Source organism: Octopus bimaculoides, chromosome 2 (genome assembly GCF_046866305.1).
Source record: "Octopus bimaculoides isolate indiv1 chromosome 2, ASM4686630v1, whole genome shotgun sequence".
Classification (NCBI taxonomy): domain Eukaryota; kingdom Metazoa; phylum Mollusca; class Cephalopoda; order Octopoda; family Octopodidae; genus Octopus; species Octopus bimaculoides.
In genome coordinates this window covers 17,219,102-17,237,405 of record NC_142929.1, presented here as the reverse complement: position 1 = coordinate 17,237,405, position 18,304 = coordinate 17,219,102, and the positions used below count along the sequence as shown (strand labels likewise).

Below are 18,304 nucleotides of genomic sequence, written 5' to 3'. Positions count from 1 at the left end.
TGTAGATTCAAACAGCTGGCACAATCTCAAGTGAATAAAAGCCAGCTGCAAGTGACTGACCATACTAACCTCATCGATTATAATCAGTCTCACATACAGAAGCATCGTCCGCAACAGTTTTAGATTGTTTTTCGATAATTCCTCATATACAGGAGTTTTGCGTGCTGCACTTTGAGTTTTAGCAATCGATGAACAGTCGTTCCGTTTAGTTGGAAAGCGACCATTCCTGTTGGTGCTGATATCACTACACTCGGGCCACTTGGGTGGATGTACTGAATTTTATCAGCCAGTACATTTATCAAAAAACTTTTTCCCGTGCCATCAACACCAGAAACAAATTTCAAAACTTGTGCACAGTCATCACATTGACATCGCGGATAAGGTTTGTTGCTGTTCCAGTGATTGTTTTGTTTCTCAATACCGGCCACAATACCATCATAAATTTTTCTTTGCACGTCATTCAATTGGTTTCCTTTATGACTCAGTGCATCCTCAGTGACATTTCTCGTGCGAGACAGATTGACATCAGCCATCTTCTGCCAAAGCCTCCATATGCTCACTACAAGAATAGCCATCATTGAGATCAGTCTGAGATTCACTTTGAATATTTTTGCCATGTTCCAGCGCATCCTCTATACGTCTGAGCACATTCTGGAGCATGACCATTTCAGATAAACCGTTGGCACACTGATCAAAGGATTTCTTATAAGTTTTGCAACCTACAAGCAAGTCTTTTTCCTCGTCACGCTAAGGCTTGAAGGGCATGGGCAGATTGTGGTAATAACACTCCGAAGTATCTGTGGTCAATCTAATGTTTGGTGACTTCACAATTCGCTCTTTAACAAAACGGAAATAACCAAGATTATTTCTCAACCGCATTTCTTCATTAGCATTTCTGGCTTTGTTTGGAGGCACGTGTTCGTATTTACTTGCAATCTCAAACAAACGTATGTGTTCCATCGAATCGGGTCTGTTTGGATGCCAATTTTCCACCATGTTCTCATAATAAAGATCAGTGGACTCCTGCTCCAATTGGTCCAGTTCATACTGAGGTTTGAAACTATGCGATCGGCAACTGGTCAAGTCCGCTCCAATCCAAATAACGCTTTCAGAAAACCCATAAAAATGGTGGCCAAGCAGTTTGTCAGCAGCTTCATAGGCGCCTGTTTCACGCTTGCCTATCAACTGGAGTCCGACACTCTTATACTTTGAATAAATGGACTTGAATTTGTCAATCTCAGTCTAAATGCAATCAGTGTTACTATTTTCGGACTTTGTGATCACTACTAACATATCGGTTTAGAATCAGGCTATCTTCACTGATATACTGTATATCGTCATTCGCCTTTCAGACATACAGAACAAGAGAGTTATAGTCATTAATAGACTCTTTACCCACTGTCGTCTGTCAAGTTTGTAAAGTTTCTTGACAGTTCTGCCTTTGTGCCGAGACTTTATACTCTCGTCTACACTAAGCAAATGGAAATTTCCAATGAGACTGGAAATCCAAATCTGCATCGACCGTTTGAATAAATCAGTTTCTGCAGGATCCACTGCAGACATGTTGAAAACGCGACACCAAGTCCGACAAAACTGGACTTTCTATATTCGACGGAATGCAAGTGATCATGGACTGTATAAAAGTCTGAATCGTACTCTTGTCATCTCTGTCCATAACCGGGCCATCTCTTTAATCTACAATTTCATGTGAACGTGTGGTGCACTTCTCATCTAGTATTCCAATCTCCAAGAGAAGTGCTTGACCAGACCGAAAGGACTGTTTTTATGTCTAATGTCTTCTCTCATGGTGGCAAATCGATAGTGGAAATGCTCATTAACAGCCACTACGTCATCAGCACACAGCTCATTGGTGCGCTTTGTAGCAAATTTTGGTATATCTGCGGTCAAATTGTTCAAAAATTCGCGCAGATCCGACCAAAATTACTCTGCGCAAGAAAAAGTTAGGAACAAGTGGACCGGGCCACATTTTTCGTCCAAAGCCATCAAATCTGAACATTTTCTAGACCGAAATTGCTTGGAACCACGGACATTGGCCATCATCATCTTCCAATTACCCTCTAGTTGCCTGTCATTATCGTCAAGCCGCATTTTAAACTCGCTTATAGTCATGCGGTTGGTTTTGGTGGTCTTCATAATGGCATATATACCGGATTCAGTACATCTCTTATCCGTTTTATCAACAGAAGACATAAAATATTGTATATCTCGCCGAAATCTAGAGTCGGTGTGATTCAGTCTGTTTCGTAGGAATATGTAAGTTTTTACAGCGCCAAACGGTCTGCTATCTATGAATATATCAAACCGACCAGTTTAGTCACTGGTTCAGCACCTATATTTGCGTTCTTCATTCCAAAATAATAAAAGCTTTAAAATGAAGCAGGACAAAAATGTGATAAGCAATTGCAATTTTGAAAAACTTTTTATTTGCATAATTGTAAAATCTTGTATTTAAAACATAGAAAGTGGAGAAGCACACACACACACACACACACACACACACACACACACACACACACACACACACACACACACACACACACACACACACACACACACACACGTATTGCTTCTCAAATGGTACCCAAAATATGTTTTATAAGTTCTGGAGGCTCAATTATTTGTAAATGGACTTTACCTTAAGAACAACGCATGCCTAATGATTCCTTGCCCCACTTCCTAGCGCCACACTTTCCACATGTCTTGCACACAGAACCCAGGGAGACAATTTTTTCAAATGCATAATTACGATTAGGATCATAGTTAAATGCTACACGTTGCCATTGAAATCGTCTATACTATTCCTGCTGATTTTCTCTGGAAAGCTTTCTCCATTTTAGTCGTATTTTTCGGTCGCTTTCACTCTCTTATTTTGTATTTATTCTACCGTTTTCTCTCCTTTTTTTTGTATTCGTATTTCTTAGTCTTTTTTATTTTCTTGTACTTTTTTATTTCTATAATTTTCCTTCTTTCTCTGCAATCTTATTTCCCTATCTTTATCGCCTTCTTGTTCTCTTGTCTTCCTCTCATATTCCCTCATTTTTTGCAACATAATTTTCCAATGGTTTTTATTTTCTTCTACAATTTTCATATCAAGTGTTTGAATTCTCATTCTTTTGTCATTTTTACTGTCTTGCGATATTTTATTTCCCTCTACATTCCTTTTATGCTCATGATTGTTTATGGGAAAGAGAGTATCCTAGTGGCCGTTGTCAAATTTGCCACTATATGACACAGAAATCTTCCTTTCTGTAGTAAATGTTCGACGACAAACGATGAACAGAGGAAGAATAATCTCATCGTCATTTTTGTGATGAACCTGACTGAATTCCAGCATTGTCCAATTCACTAATGGCAGCTAATTCAACATTACCGCCGTATGTTCCATCCCTACTCATGTATGCTTGGTATTCCTGCATTGTACTATTCAGAATAAAAGAATGAAAATACTTGCAGTTATTGCATATGTATCGTACGGACTCTTCCCGGAGAGTTCGGTAATTTCCGATGTTTTTGAGCTAGAGTGACACAGCTCTGAACATATTCACCATTGTGAAGATGGCTGCTAGTCAGAGACCTGGCTGCTAATGTCCTTAGTCGGGGTCACCAATCGTAGGAAAATGTGATTTGCACTTGCTGGGTGCTTCACAAGTCCATACATAGTTCATGGAAGGAAAAAGCGAGGACAAGATCTCTCTGAACAAATAACAAGGATAATTTATTTCGTCTGAATAAACATCTCATCTATGGACATCGGTAGCCGGGATGCCTTGGTGTGGAAGCAACAGGGTTGATAGTTAGACACAGAAATACGAATGCATTTTCACAGACTCTCAACGTCGCGCGCCATCAGAATTCCAACTCCACGGAGCTGGTCTCAGTTGCGTCCTGCCTGGCCAACAGCCGGGGCCGAAAAGGGTGAATGACGTTCAAGCCTAGCTGCTGCTAATGATTGCGCATGCGCATAAGGGGCTTCTGTCAGATCTCCAGAAAGCTCTAATCCTATGCGCATGCGTGGATGAATGCTCCAAAATGGCGTCTAGAGCCAGACGTCAATACAGTTACTATCACCCATGACTTTATTAAAGGGCTGAATTAATGTAATTGTTGAATATTTTTCAATAAATTCAGTAAGGGACCTCACCTTCAGTTTAAACTTTAGATGGTTTTGTGAACAGAACGTGACAGAAAATTACAACACCAAAAGGGATAAGATACTAATTAGCAATTTCCCTTTTAGAAATCTGTCTTTTTAAATTTAAGATAGATGAATGATTGTTTATAATTTTGCAAATAATAAAAATGAAATTAATAAGGTACTTCACCTTCAATGTTGACTTGAAACATCGTCTCTGTGAAAAGAAAAGTGATTTGACTTTATTATTTAGCAGACGATTACTTCTTTATCGCCTGTTCATAAATGGCAAAAAGGAATTCTTCGGTTATTTTCGGTCTAAACGTTGTCAAATACTTGCCTATAGATTTGTGAGTGTGTGTATGTGTGTGTATTACAGAGAGTGAGTGAGAGAGAGAGAGAAAGAGAGAGAGAAGGGAGAGAGTGAGAGACAGAGAGAAAGAAATGCGAGCGAGGCAGAAAGAGATTGAAAGCGCGCGCGTGTCTATCTCTGAATGACAACTGTATGTATTAACGTTACTATCTCACTCACACTCCATTCCATATCTGTCGCTTACACAACCGTCTCCCTTCCTTGATCACCACGCAAACCGGTTTTGTAGGCAAACTAGACATATATATTGTCAGGACACGCAGTAAGACTCGACTGTAACATTCAGCCGTCGGTCACTACGTGCCTGGCAAGTGTCAGTAATGATATGCCCAACTTCAAGTAACCGACACCCTGTCTTTGAGTTCTATCTAAGCCAACCAAGCAGATCACAAATTTGTGGTCTGTGCGGCCCACCAATTTGAACTGTGGATATCGCACACTATCCTTGGCCACTAGCCTAACAAATACTCTGTATTGGTAAAAAAATACTTTACGCTTTTCATTAGATCTTAATGACAATTAATGTTTAGAATGATTTATTGGTATGTTTACTAATATTAAACAGCAATTATTTTCTTACAAAAAGGCATTAATTAAAATATAGAATCATTATCAGTAGAAATTAGTTTCCGATATGGTTTAAAAACAAACAACACATTGAAAATAAAATCATTAGAATATTACTCAACTATTTGTATGTTTGTTGTCAACGCCATTTCTTCTGTGACGTGATCAGAGGTATCAGATCTAACAATTACCAAACTTATTTATGAATGAATACAATGATAAATGTTTTCCTCCGTTTGGGATCAATATTTGAATATTGAGTTCATTATAAACCATTAAAAGCATAACTACAGAGTTGTACCCACCAGACTTTGGAAGGTCATAACTTTCAGAAAAATCAATATTTTTTAATGAAATTTTCTATGCATATAGTATTTATTATGTAGATTCCGAATATACTTTCTGGTGAAAGTGTTTTGGAATGGGGGTGGGGGACAATTTTTAGATTTCTAATGAAGTAATAAGCAGAAAAGAGAAGCCGTCATAAGAAAACTTACGTTAAAAACAACATGCACACGATTTTTTTTTCTCAATAGAAGTAAATTCCAAAGTAAATGTTTCTAGTAGAGAAGTAGAAGAGAACAGAAGCAGCGTATTACTTCATTACAAATCTACGGATGCACATACGCACATAATAGAGAAAAATGAAACAATTATGGACGACTTGGTCCGAAACATCACCGAGTGGGGAACACTTCTCAAAAATAACCTGCAGTTGTTTCCTTCAAAATTCCTACATGCTCGAAATGTACATACATCAAGGTATATTTGTAGAAAATTTCACGGAAAAATATTAATTTTCCTGGAAGTTAAGAAGAATTTAAGTGGACTCTGTTGGAATTTCCAAAAATTATCCCCCACCCCCATTCCAAAACACTTTCACCAGAAATTTTTGTATATTCGGAATCTACATAATAAATACTATACGCATAGAAAATTTCATTAAAAAAATATTCATTTTTCTAAAAGTTATGACCTTCCAAAGTCTGGTGGGTACAACTCTGTAGTTATGCCCATTAAAATTACTGTTACCTATAATAGTGTTGACGTATACAGCTGATTTTGTCTTTACAAAATATTCAAGTTGCTAGTTCAAAAAAGTCAGTTATATAAAAGTTAATATTTTTTAAAAAAAGGAAGTATACTTTTTTAATTTGTTTCAAAATTACATAAAATAAATTGATGTTTTAGATGTAGATTTTTAGAGATGAGAAAATGAAAGAAATGCAAACAAAACAAAAAACAAAGAAAACAACAGTTCTAGCACTCAGTATATTTCAGTGGCTGAGAGTATATCGGACAGAAGAAATGTCTGCTGTGGCGCAGAAAACTATTTAAACTCCAATATTTTTTATTCCATTATCGGTCCCTGCTATTAGGCTATAGCTACACAGATATACTGGTCAGAATATATCCATTTTTCAGTATTCCGAATTGCAAAATATATTATGAAATATTATGAAATATGTCATTTTCTGATTGAAGCTCTCAATGTATTTAACAAAACATACTCTATTTAATTGATAACATAATCATAATCATTTGACCAGTTGCTTATGGCAGCATGTGTACTAGTTGTAGCTTTAACGATTACTGCCATTATTGCTGCAGTGCAACCAATAGACGTAATAATATCAGCGACGATGGATATTCTGATGTGTTGCTTTTTTATTAGCCAGCGTTGCTCTCGTTGTATTACCACATTGAAACAATGTATTGGCCTGGAAGAGAAAAATAATGAGTTATTTCACTTTAAAACAAATTAGCAAAACTCAAACAGAGCATATACAGTGTATATATACGTATGTGTGTGTGTGTGTATTTCATGTTGTTTACGGTTTGTGACGTCCTGTATATATATATATATATATATATATATATATATATATATATATATATATATATATATATATATATATATATATATATATATATATATATATATATATATATGCATATATATACTCTTTTACTCTTTTACTTGTTTCAGTCATTTGACTGTGGCCATGCTGGACCATTGCCTTTAGTCGAGCAAATCGACTCCGGGACGTATTCTTTGTAAGCCTAGTACTTATTCTATCGGTCTCTTTTTGCCGAACCGCTAAGTGACGGGGATATAAACACGCCAGCATCGGTTGTCAAGCAATGCTTCGGGGACAAACACAGACACACAAACATACACACACACACATACATATATATATATGTACATATATACGACGGGCTTCTTTCAGTTTCCGTCTACCAAATCCACTCACAAGGCTTTGGTCGGCCCGAGGCTATAGTAGAAGACACTTGCCCAAGGTGCCACGCAGTGAGACTGAACCCGGAACCATGTGGCTGGGAAGCAAGCTACTTACCACACAGCCACTCCTGCGCATTATTTATATTATTATTTGATTGAATGCTACGCATCCATTTCCAAGTAAGTTTATCTTAATATTTTTGATGCGACTCTACTCTATACTGTTCTCTTTCCCTTTTGTTTTCTCTCTCTCATCCTTTCTCTTATTCCTTTTTTCTCCCCTTCACCGTTTTCTATCTGTCTCTCTTTCTCCCTCTTTCTCCTTTACTCTCTCTATCGTTACTCGCACTTGACCATCGTGCATCTTTCTTTTCCTTATGTGATTATCATTCTTTTCCTTCAGGGCTGTCGTAAAGACTGCACGTATCCTATCTATCTCTCTCTTCTATCTTTTCTCTTGTGAAAGAAAATATTTTTCCAGCATTCGCTATTTTACCTTCGTCTGGTCTAACGACTCTCTATGTTCGTTTTCGTTCGGTTTCCTTGTATGGCGCCACTGTCCTCTTTTTGATACCAACTTTGACCCTCCATAAATCACAAATTTTATTTTGATATTCATGGGAGCAACTGTCTTCAAAGACTCATATTGTCGTTCAATGCTTGAAATGCGGAGTAGATGGACAGCCGACAACTGATAAAGGGTCGTTCTTTATGTTACTTGTCCTGTTTTCTCTTTGTTTGCAAACTCATTTGATTACGGTTTGTGACGTCCTGTACTCATATATATATATATATATATATATATATATATATATATATATATATATATATATATATATATATATATATATATATACTCTTATTCCGTCTAAAAGCAACAATAGGCGGCTGAGGAAATATCTTTGAAACGAGGATATTTTTTCGCCACATGCTGGTAACTTTCATGCAACACTTTTGAAATGACAGCGAAATTTCGGTGCCAGTTAATCACTAAAGGTAAAAGACGGAAAAAAGAAGACAGAAAAAAAAAGAGGAAAGAAAAAAAGTGAAAAAAGAATATTTAATCAAACAGTTTTGTATAAATTTGATGATATTCTCCTGTCATTTTATTAACTCTTCCACGGCGTGATGTTAATAACCCGCAAACATATTTCTTAACGTAGCCTCAATCAACAGAGTCTAAGCGATTATTTATGGAATTTATGAGGCATCAAAGTCGGTGGGGTACACATCTGTAGTTATGCCCATAATTATTCGATAGTTATTAAATGAACACTATTTACAGATGCTTACATTTTTTTATGTTTTCCGTGAAGTTTTCACGGGTCCAGCTAGTAAAAATTGTTGTCGTACAAAAAAATTCGTCACAAAGAATCACGTAAAAAAATCGCCGTAAATGAAAACTTGGGAATCTAAAATTTCAGGATTGCGGCTCTGGATTCGGCACGAAATGTTTTTAATTTACTCACGGAGTCAGCCTGATTCCAAAATTGTGTGATATGTTGGGCTACGGCGTCCAGGGATAAAGCTGAAAAGTGCGACACACTGACACACTGACATTCGCATTTATTATATATATATATATATATATATACATATATACAATTTAACAACCACACACACACAGACACACACATTTGTAAACTTGAAATTTCTCCATGTTTTTGAAGATCATGAAAACAGATTTATCAAGGGGATTTCTGGGAAAATATCTGCAACTTGAGATCAAGAACACAATTTTACCTCATTCCAAAATTCAAGTCAATCAATGTCCTGTAATCCAGTATTAGTTATAGGCTGTGAAAATTGAAAAAGAGGCCAACAAATTGCTGTACTCAATAAAGATGATTTCTAAATGTTTAAACTTGTCAAAACAACACAATGAAAAGAGAAATATATAGATGTAGAATCTATATTGTTTTGTCATTAATAAAAAAGGGGAGGGAAGAGTGTTAATGGGGGAACAATAAATTCCAGCAATACTTTTGTTGTGTGGGAGTGGTGGCGGTGGTGGTGCGCTGGTATTTGTCAGTTTCATAATCATTGCTCTTATAAAAGTAGATATTTTATCAAAGCTGCGAAATGTCACGCTTTCTCTTAGTCAGTTACTACTTAGATGTTAGAGTTTTTATATGTACACTTTGTTGTTGGCACTCCGTCGCTTACGACGTCGAGGGTTCCAGTTGATCCGATCAACGGAACAGCCTGCTCGTGAAATTAACGTGCAAATGGCTGAGCACTCCACAGACACGTGTACCCTTAACGTAGTTCTCGGGGAGATTCAGCGTGACACAGAGTGTGACAAGGCTGACCCTTTGACTTACAGGCACAACAGAAACAGGAAGAAAGAGTGAGAGAAAGTTGTAGTGAAAGAGTACAGAAGGGTTCGCCACCATCCGCTGCCGGAGCCTCGTGGAGCTTTTAGGTGCTTTCGCTCAATAAACACTCACAACACCCAGTCTGGGAATCGAAACCGCGATCCTATGACCACGAGTCCGCTGCCCTAACCACTGGGCCATTGCGCCTCCACTAATGAATAAAGAAACTGCAATCAACTAAATTCCTCTCTTTGTGGGAAGTTTGTTATTATTACTGTTATTATCGTCCCCCCCCCCCCCTTTTATAATCATATTGATTTCAGATTTTGGGGGAAGGGGATATTCGATTACGTCGAGCCCAATTGGGTCATCCCGAAAGGATGTACGGCAAAGTCGACCTCGGAGGAATTTGAACTCAGAGCGTAAACACGGATTAAATGCTGCGACGAATTTTGTCTGACGTGCTAACGATTCTGCCATCTCGCTGCCTCCCTTCGACAAAAATATTAATATTAATATCCTAGGAAAGGCGGCGAGCATGACGGTCAGAATGCTTAGCGACATTTCGTCTCCGTTGGTCGACTTTGCCTTTCATCCACGCTGCTCGACTTTGCCTTTCATCCACGCTGCTCGACTTTGCCTTTCATCCACGCCGCTCGACTTTGCCTTTCATCCACGCCGCTCGACTTTGCCTTTCATCCACGCTGCTCGACTTTGCCTTTCATCCACGCTGCTCGACTTTGCCTTTCATCCACGCTGCTCGACTTTGCCTTTCATCCACGCTGCTCGACTTTGCCTTTCATCCACGCTGCTCGACTTTGCCTTTAATCCACGCTGCTCGACTTTGCCTTTCATCCACGCTGCTCGACTTTGCCTTTCATCCACGCTGCTCGACTTTGCCTTTCATCCACGCTGCTCGACTTTGCCTTTCACCCACGCTGCTCGACTTTGCCTTTCATCCACGCTGCTCGACTTTGCCTTTCATCCACGCTGCTCGACTTTGCCTTTCATCCACGCTGCTCGACTTTGCCTTTCATCCACGCTGCTCGACTTTGCCTTTCATCCACGCTGCTCGACTTTGCCTTTCATCCACGCTGCTCGACTTTGCTTTTCATCCACGCTGCTCGACTTTGCCTTTCATCCACGCTGCTCGACTTTGCCTTTCATCCACGCTGCTCGACTTTGCCTTTCATCCACGCTGCTCGACTTTGCCTTTCACCCACGCTGCTCGACTTTGCCTTTCATCCACGCTGCTCGACTTTGCCTTTCATCCACGCTGCTCGACTTTGCCTTTCATCCACGCTGCTCGACTTTGCCTTTCATCCATGCTGCTCGACTTTGCCTTTCATCCATGCTGCTCGACTTTGCCTTTCATCCACGCTGCTCGACTTTGCCTTTCACCCACGCTGCTCGACTTTGCCTTTCATCCACGCTGCTCGACTTTGCCTTTCATCCATGCTGCTCGACTTTGCCTTTCATCCACGCTGCTCGACTTTGCCTTTCATCCACGCTGCTCGACTTTGCCTTTCATCATTTTCTGGTCGATAAAGTACTGGGGTCAATGTAGTCGACTTACTCCTTCACTTCAAATTGTTAGCCTTGTGCCCAAATTCGAAACTAATATTAATAATGTAGGAATATCATTGTGACAAAATGTTTTCTTGTGTATATGTACGTTAAGTTGGTGGAGGCGCAATAGCCCAGTGTTTAGGGCAGCGGTCATAGGATCGCGGTTTCGATTCCTAGTCCGGGCGTTGTGAGTGTTTATTGAGCGAAAACACCTAAAGCTCCACGCGGCTCCGGCAGGAGATGGTGGCGAACCCTGCTGTATTCTTTCACCACAACTTTCTCTCACTCTTTCTTCCTGTTTCTGTTTTACCCGTATTTCAAAGGGTCAGCCTTGTCACATTGTGTCACACTGAATATCTCCGAGAACTACGTTAAGAGTACACGTGTCTGTGGAGTGCTCAGCCACTTGCACGTTAATTTCACGAGCAGGCTGTTCCGTTGATCGGATCAACTGGAACCCTCGACGTCGTAAGCGACGGAGTGCCAACAACATCATTGTGACAAAATGTTTTCTTGTGTATATGTACGTTAAGTTGATACTACTGTGAGTGTGTATATATTTTTGGGATCTATTTCAAAACGGGGGCACCAGTATTTTCTTAACGAAACACTAACGAAACACTTTGAAACTTGGGACACTGGTAGAATGTGTCATATAAAACATCTTTTACTCTTAGTCTTCTTAACAAAAGAACGTACATCGCAAGTTATTCCATGTTAAAGTTGTCGTATTTCTGTAATTTCAACCAATCACCGACGTCTTTTAATATCAATAGAGTTACTGCTGGGCGGTCATAAAAATGTTATTCCCTGTGACATATTTCATCCGGTTTAATCGTAATTTATACGCATATATTGTTTATATAATAAATTACGCTGTGCGTATCTATGTGTGTAACAATTTTAGAGTTCGGATTCTAGAGTTAGGGTTAGTTTTAGGGTTAGGGTTAGGGTTAGGGTTAACAGTCTAGTTAGGGTTAGGGTTAGGGGATTAATACGATATACACCGTTACAGCGCTAACTGTTTTCAACTGAATAGACGTCAGTGATAAGTAGAAATTATCGAAATAAGACAATTTTTTACATGAAATAAATTCGAATACAAAAATTTTGTTCTGTTCTATAACACAAAATAAATAAGTATACGAAGTTTGAAAGTCTTTCGGTACCAAAAACACTACATAAAACATAAATGAAAACTGGTGCCCCGTTTTGAAATAGATCCTATTTTTGAATATATTGCTAGCATTATTTTATATATCTATTTTAAAATATTAATGAAAAGTAGTCTTAAATTTTTTGTTTTCGTTATAAGCACATTAATCTCTCAACCATTCCTGCCCATCTCAAAATTAATTACAAGAGCTCACACTGGAACTATTGTACCCAGTACACTTTACCATCACCCAACTCTCATATAATACCAGTCATCACCCCATTCATCCTCTGCCAACATATTCACTAGACAATTGTAATGATGTTGAAGGTATAAGACTACTGTAGAAAGTATAAAACTATATAGTTTGGAGAAGTGGTCCGATTGTGCTGTTGAAGGTGGAGGAACGAGCTATAGATTTTAAGACTGCGTTGGAACATAATTCTTTTTGCCTTAAATAGAAATATTTATACATAAATATTTCTAGAGTGGTAAATTCACCAGAGACATGATTACCCCAGGAGAACCTTTTAAAATTAGTCTGAGAAGGTGAAATTCTTCGCCCTATTCTTTGCAGTAAAATATGAATAGTGGATAAAAATTTATTATAAGAATTGAATTTCTTCCAATAAATTTTCTTATTCTACTTACTTTATCTGCATATATTATAGCAGGAATGCCTGTTGGCAAAAAGCAGAAAAGGGTGACAAGAATTGCTGTTACCATCTTATTTTCAGTGTAGATGTGTTGTGGCTGTTGGGTGGTTATCTGAAATATAAGTCAGTGAAATTACACGACAATCTAGGGATGATGATGATGAAGATGATGATGACGATAATAATAATAATAATAATAATAATAATAATAATAATAATAATAATAATAATAATAATAATAATAATAATAATAATAATAATAATCCTTTCTACTGGAGGCACAAGGCCTCAAATTTTTGGGGAAGGGACTAGTCGATTACATCGACCCGCAGTATTTCACTGGTACTGAATTTACTGACCCCCAAAAGGATGAAAAGCAAAGTCGATCTCGGCGGGATTAAATGATGATAATAATGATGATGATGATGATGATGATAATAATAATAATGGCTACAAGCGAGAAACTGAAGGTATGAAAGCAAATGAAAAGAAAGAACCAACTGGAGGAAAAGAATATGAATGAAGCTGGAAAATGCACGAAAAGAACTGGGGCAATTGAATAGTATAATGAGGGGAGAGCTCAAGAATAAGGTAGTAATCAGAAAATTGAATGGTCAGAACAGGTTAGAAGAAAGGGAAAAACAAATAGCATATGAAGAATTGACACAAAAGTGACAATATTAAAGGCGAAATTGAAAAGATATGATGCTAGGTGCAAAGGTTTCGAACAGAATATGCTGTTCCGATCAAATAGAAGGCGTCTATATGAGGAAATAGGCAGAGACCAACACCAGGAACTGATTCCAAATGCGGAAGAAAGTGAAGAATTTTGGAGAGGGCTGTGGAACAGAACGCTGAGACATAAAGAAAGCGTGGAGTGGCTAACAAAGGTGGAAAAACAACTTGCAACTGAACCAAGACAAAAAGACGTCAGAATTAATCTATATACAGTAAGACAAATGTTTAAAAAATAGCAAATTGGAAAGGACCAAGCCCATATGGAGTAGAAGGCTGTTGGCTGAAGAACTTTATACAGTTGCTTGAAAGGATCGCTGTGCAACTGGATGACTGCCTACAGCAAGGTCACGTCCTTGCCTAGATGGCAAGTGGACGAACGTTGCTATGCCTCAAGGATCCGTTGAAAGGGAAATTAGTATCAAATTTTCGATCTATAACCTGTTTACCACTAATGTGGAAGCTTATGACTGGTGTCTTGGTGGAAGAGTTATACAACCATCTGGAAAGTAACAATCTACTTTCAGAAGAGCAGAAAGGATACAAGAAACAAAGGAGGGCAACAAAATATCACTTATTAGTTGATAAAATGAAAATTAGAAATTGTAGACGCAGATTGACGGGACTGAAAGTAGCATGGCTAGATTATAAAATTACATATGACATGGTACCACACAGTTAAATAAGTGAAACAATCAGCATGTTTGGAATAGCAAAAAACATGGAGAAAATGCTTAATGAAAGTATGAAACACTGGAGTACTGAATTGATCGGAGGAAAACAAAAACTCTGAAAAGTGAACATCAGACGTGGAGTATTCCAAGGTGATAACTTATCTCCATTAATATTCGTATTGGCCATGACACCGCTCGCTATGATATTGCGAAACGTTAAAATTGCTTACGATTTGGGAAAAGGAAACGATGAGATAAATTATTTTCTTTCATGGATGATATAAAGGTTTATACGAAAAATGAGATACAGCTTGAAAGTCTCGTGCATACTATCCGAATTTTCTCAAATGACGTAGGTGTGGAATTTTGGATAGAAAAATGTGCTATATTAAAAAGGAAACGAGGAAGATTTGAAAAAAAAGCTTGGGAATTGAGATGCCAAATGGAGAAACAATGAGAACAGTTGAGAAAGGACAGTGGTATAAGTACTTGGGAATAATGGAAGGAGATGTAATAAAAAGTGAATAAATGAAACAAATGATCAGTAGGGAGTACACAAGGAGTGTCAAAAAATTATTGCAGTCAAAGCTGAATTCCAAAAATCTTATTGAAGCCATAAATTCAAGAGCAGTATCCGTAATCAGATATGGAATATGGACTGGACAACAAACGATATAAAGGAATTTGACAGAAAAACTAGGAAGTTGTTGACAATGTATGGAGCCCACCATGCGAAAGCTGATATCAACCGACTGTACGTGAGGAGAGGCCAGGGTCGAAGAGGTTTAATAGCAGTAGAAGAATGTGTACAGATGGAAAGAAAAGGCCTAGTAGAGTATTTACAGAGCAGCAGAGGAAAACTACTAAAGACAGTTAGCAAAGAAAAGGTGCTCAAGCACGTAATAGGAGAGAAGGAGAAGAATGAGATACAAAGAGAGCACGTCAGACGGTTCGAAGAGAACCCACTGCATGGCCAAATTTGAAGAGCCACTGAAGACGTATGTGAAAGAAAATCTTGGGCCTGGTTAAAAAGGGGCAAGTAAAAAAAGAAACGTACAAGAAATTAGAAAATAAAAGACCATAAATAAGGAAAAGCGAAGCTGCTTACTAATCAACCCACCGACAAAAATACTGGGAGGCAGAATTTCTCCTCTCCTTTGAAAAAGTCGATGGGGGCTTGGCCGAAGAGGAATGTATCTGCCTTCAGTCCTTTCAATCTCGTTCACCACACTATCTCCTTCGCCATAGCCCCCAGACAGAGGAAAACCGTCTTTCCTTCTCGGTTAAAAGAAGCCGGCAGGGCGTCTTCACGATAGACTCGGCTGATAATCAGATCCATTCAACAAGCGTCCACAGCTGGTCGACAAAGATCCACAAGTCAGTAATGCCTAGATACTGAACAAGTGCATTCAGCACTGTTTCGTCGCCCTGCGCACACCTCCGTCTGACAGCACTTCCGTGTCTGTAGAGCTTGTCTCAAACAGTCAGATCTCCCTGGTGGCACTGTCAGGATGCGTACTGCTTAGATTTCAAATATTGGATGATCGCCAATATGACCAGGGATTCAGGACGGCAACTCAAGCAATATACTTAGCAAAATACGTGTTGCCATATACTTAGGGGTGCTCAAATTATCTGTTTAGAATATTCCAATATGAACTACCGAATAAAGCAGCGAATTGCCTGAGCCGTTAGATCGTCGGACCGACTAACTCTCGGCGTTTGTTCCGATTCCTTACGCTCTGAGTTCAAGTCATACGGTGGTTTACTTTACCTTTCATCCTTTGTGTGTCGTTATAAAGTATCAATCCAGAGCGATGGATTATCGGAGATTTAAGAGCGTCAACTTTTGCACCACTTCTTGTTTGCGTTCTGAGTTTAAATCCCTCCACGATTTTCTTTAGCGGTAGATTTAAACCGTCATTCAGTTTTAGACCACTACGAGACATCTTAAGCGACTTTAACAGAGGTAACTCAATTGCAAGCATTCAGATCAGGTCTCTAGTTGGAAGATATCTTCCATCCTCGTCCTACTGATATTTCTAATAGAGGAGCAACAGGATCGATCGCTCCCTTCGACCGTATTTTTCAAAGTTGGCGCCTTTTCAACAAATTTTTTGACGCTTCAAAACAGTTGTGCGACAAAAGTCGAAATACGTTTTATTTCTTTATTAATCACATGACCTTGGAATAACTTCCTGGAGTCATTACTTTATTTGACCAACCTCTAGTGTTGGTCAGACACCATGGAGACGGCCCTGCAGGAACTGAAACCCTAAGTGCCTGAGTTTTTCTGACTTAAAAAGAAAAAGAAGACAAAAAAAAATAAAAATAAAATGCGCCTGTCACTTCCAGTTCACAATAGAATGGATATGTTTGAAAGGATAGTCATTAGTAAAAATAACTGGCTTTCAAATTTTGACATGAGGCTAGTAATTTCAAGGCAAATGATAACTTATTTTATCGATCGCAAAATAGATGAAAGGCAAAGTCAACCTCGGCGGAATTTGAACTCAGAACGTAACGACGGGCAAATACCGCTAAGCACTTCGCCCAGTGCGCTAACAATTCTACCAGCGGCTGCCTTAATAATAATAATAATAATAATAATAATAATAATAATAATAATAACAACAACAACAACAACAACAACAACAACAACAACAACAACAACAACAACAACAACAACAACAACAACAACAATAATAATAATAATAATAATTATTATTATTACAAACTGCAGAGTGTGGCGAAGTCGGAGACTTCTAAAATCCTTTGGGATTTCCCAATCCAAACAGGTCAGTTGCTAGAGCATAACAGATCGGGCCTAGTGGTGGTGCACAAAGTACACCACATATGCTATATAGCTGATATTGCATGCCCCTTTGACCCACGGACAGTCAAGAAGGAAGGCGAGAGAAATAGATAGATACAACCTTCCTAAGTACGAAAGAGCGAGAAGAGACTCAATTGATCGAAGTGTGGTGGCTTTTCTACTAAGCACGTCGCTCCGAACGGGAAGTCGACTCGTATGCAAGCGATCCTTTTCATCTCGATCTCTCCGAACAAACCGGGCTGGGCTTGCTTCACTTAATAAAAACTAATAATCATTTCTAACGTATGCATAAGGTCACAAATTAAGAAAAAGCAAATTAGGAAAATACATTATTCGATTTTATTGACCTCATTAGTAAACTGGTATTTATTTTAACAATACTCTGAAGATTAAAGACGATGTTGAACTAAGACAGAATTTGAACGTAGAATATAGAGAACCGAAATAAATACCGCAAGGTATTTGTCCTACATTCTACAAATCCACTGCCCCAATGAAAAATAAAAGCAAACATCACCTGTTTGCTAAGTGCGGGCGTGTCTGCGTGGTAATAAGTTTTCTTGTCAACCACATGGTTCCAGCTTCAATCCCACAGCATGAGATCTTGGGCAAGTGACTTCTACTATAGCCTCAGGCCGACCAAAGCTATGTGAGTGGATTTGGTAGATGGAAGCTGAAAGAAGTCAGTCGTAACATTGAAACTTTTAACGACGTTTTTCTAATTTTAAACTTTTGCCATTGATAAACAAAGAATATTGTTGAAACTAGTTTGGTATATATGTAAATAAATGTATCTTAAGCATTTACGAGCTTTTGAAATGTAAGTGCATTTTCAACAACACATTTTCCTATATATATATATATATATATATATATATATATATACTTTATTTAAAGGCAGCAGAAATATCACAAAATATGTTACTCGAAGTTTTAAGATCCCGCTCGTCGGACAGTTTTGTTACATATACGTAAATGTCGAACAAGGAGAAGGCCTGCTCAACACCGCATTGGTGGATAAA

The 18,304-nt window shown here is 38.3% G+C and overlaps 1 protein-coding gene and 1 long non-coding RNA gene across 6 annotated transcripts in view; one reads left to right on the top strand and one right to left on the bottom strand.

The window, feature by feature from the left end:
- Positions 1 to 18,304, top strand: part of LOC149136880 (uncharacterized) — a 153,754-nt gene that overhangs the window by 2,158 nt on the left and 133,292 nt on the right. The gene's annotated exons all lie outside the window — the stretch shown is intronic.
- The window catches only part of LOC106881602 (uncharacterized), a 20,635-nt gene continuing 8,546 nt past the window's right edge, over positions 6,216 to 18,304 (bottom strand). For both annotated transcript variants that reach the window (XR_016238269.1, XR_001410872.3), the window contains 2 exons: positions 13,033 to 13,149; positions 6,216 to 6,814 (listed from right to left, as the gene is read on the bottom strand). This is a non-coding gene — a long non-coding RNA (uncharacterized LOC106881602). The remainder of the gene's footprint in view (positions 6,815 to 13,032; positions 13,150 to 18,304) is intronic.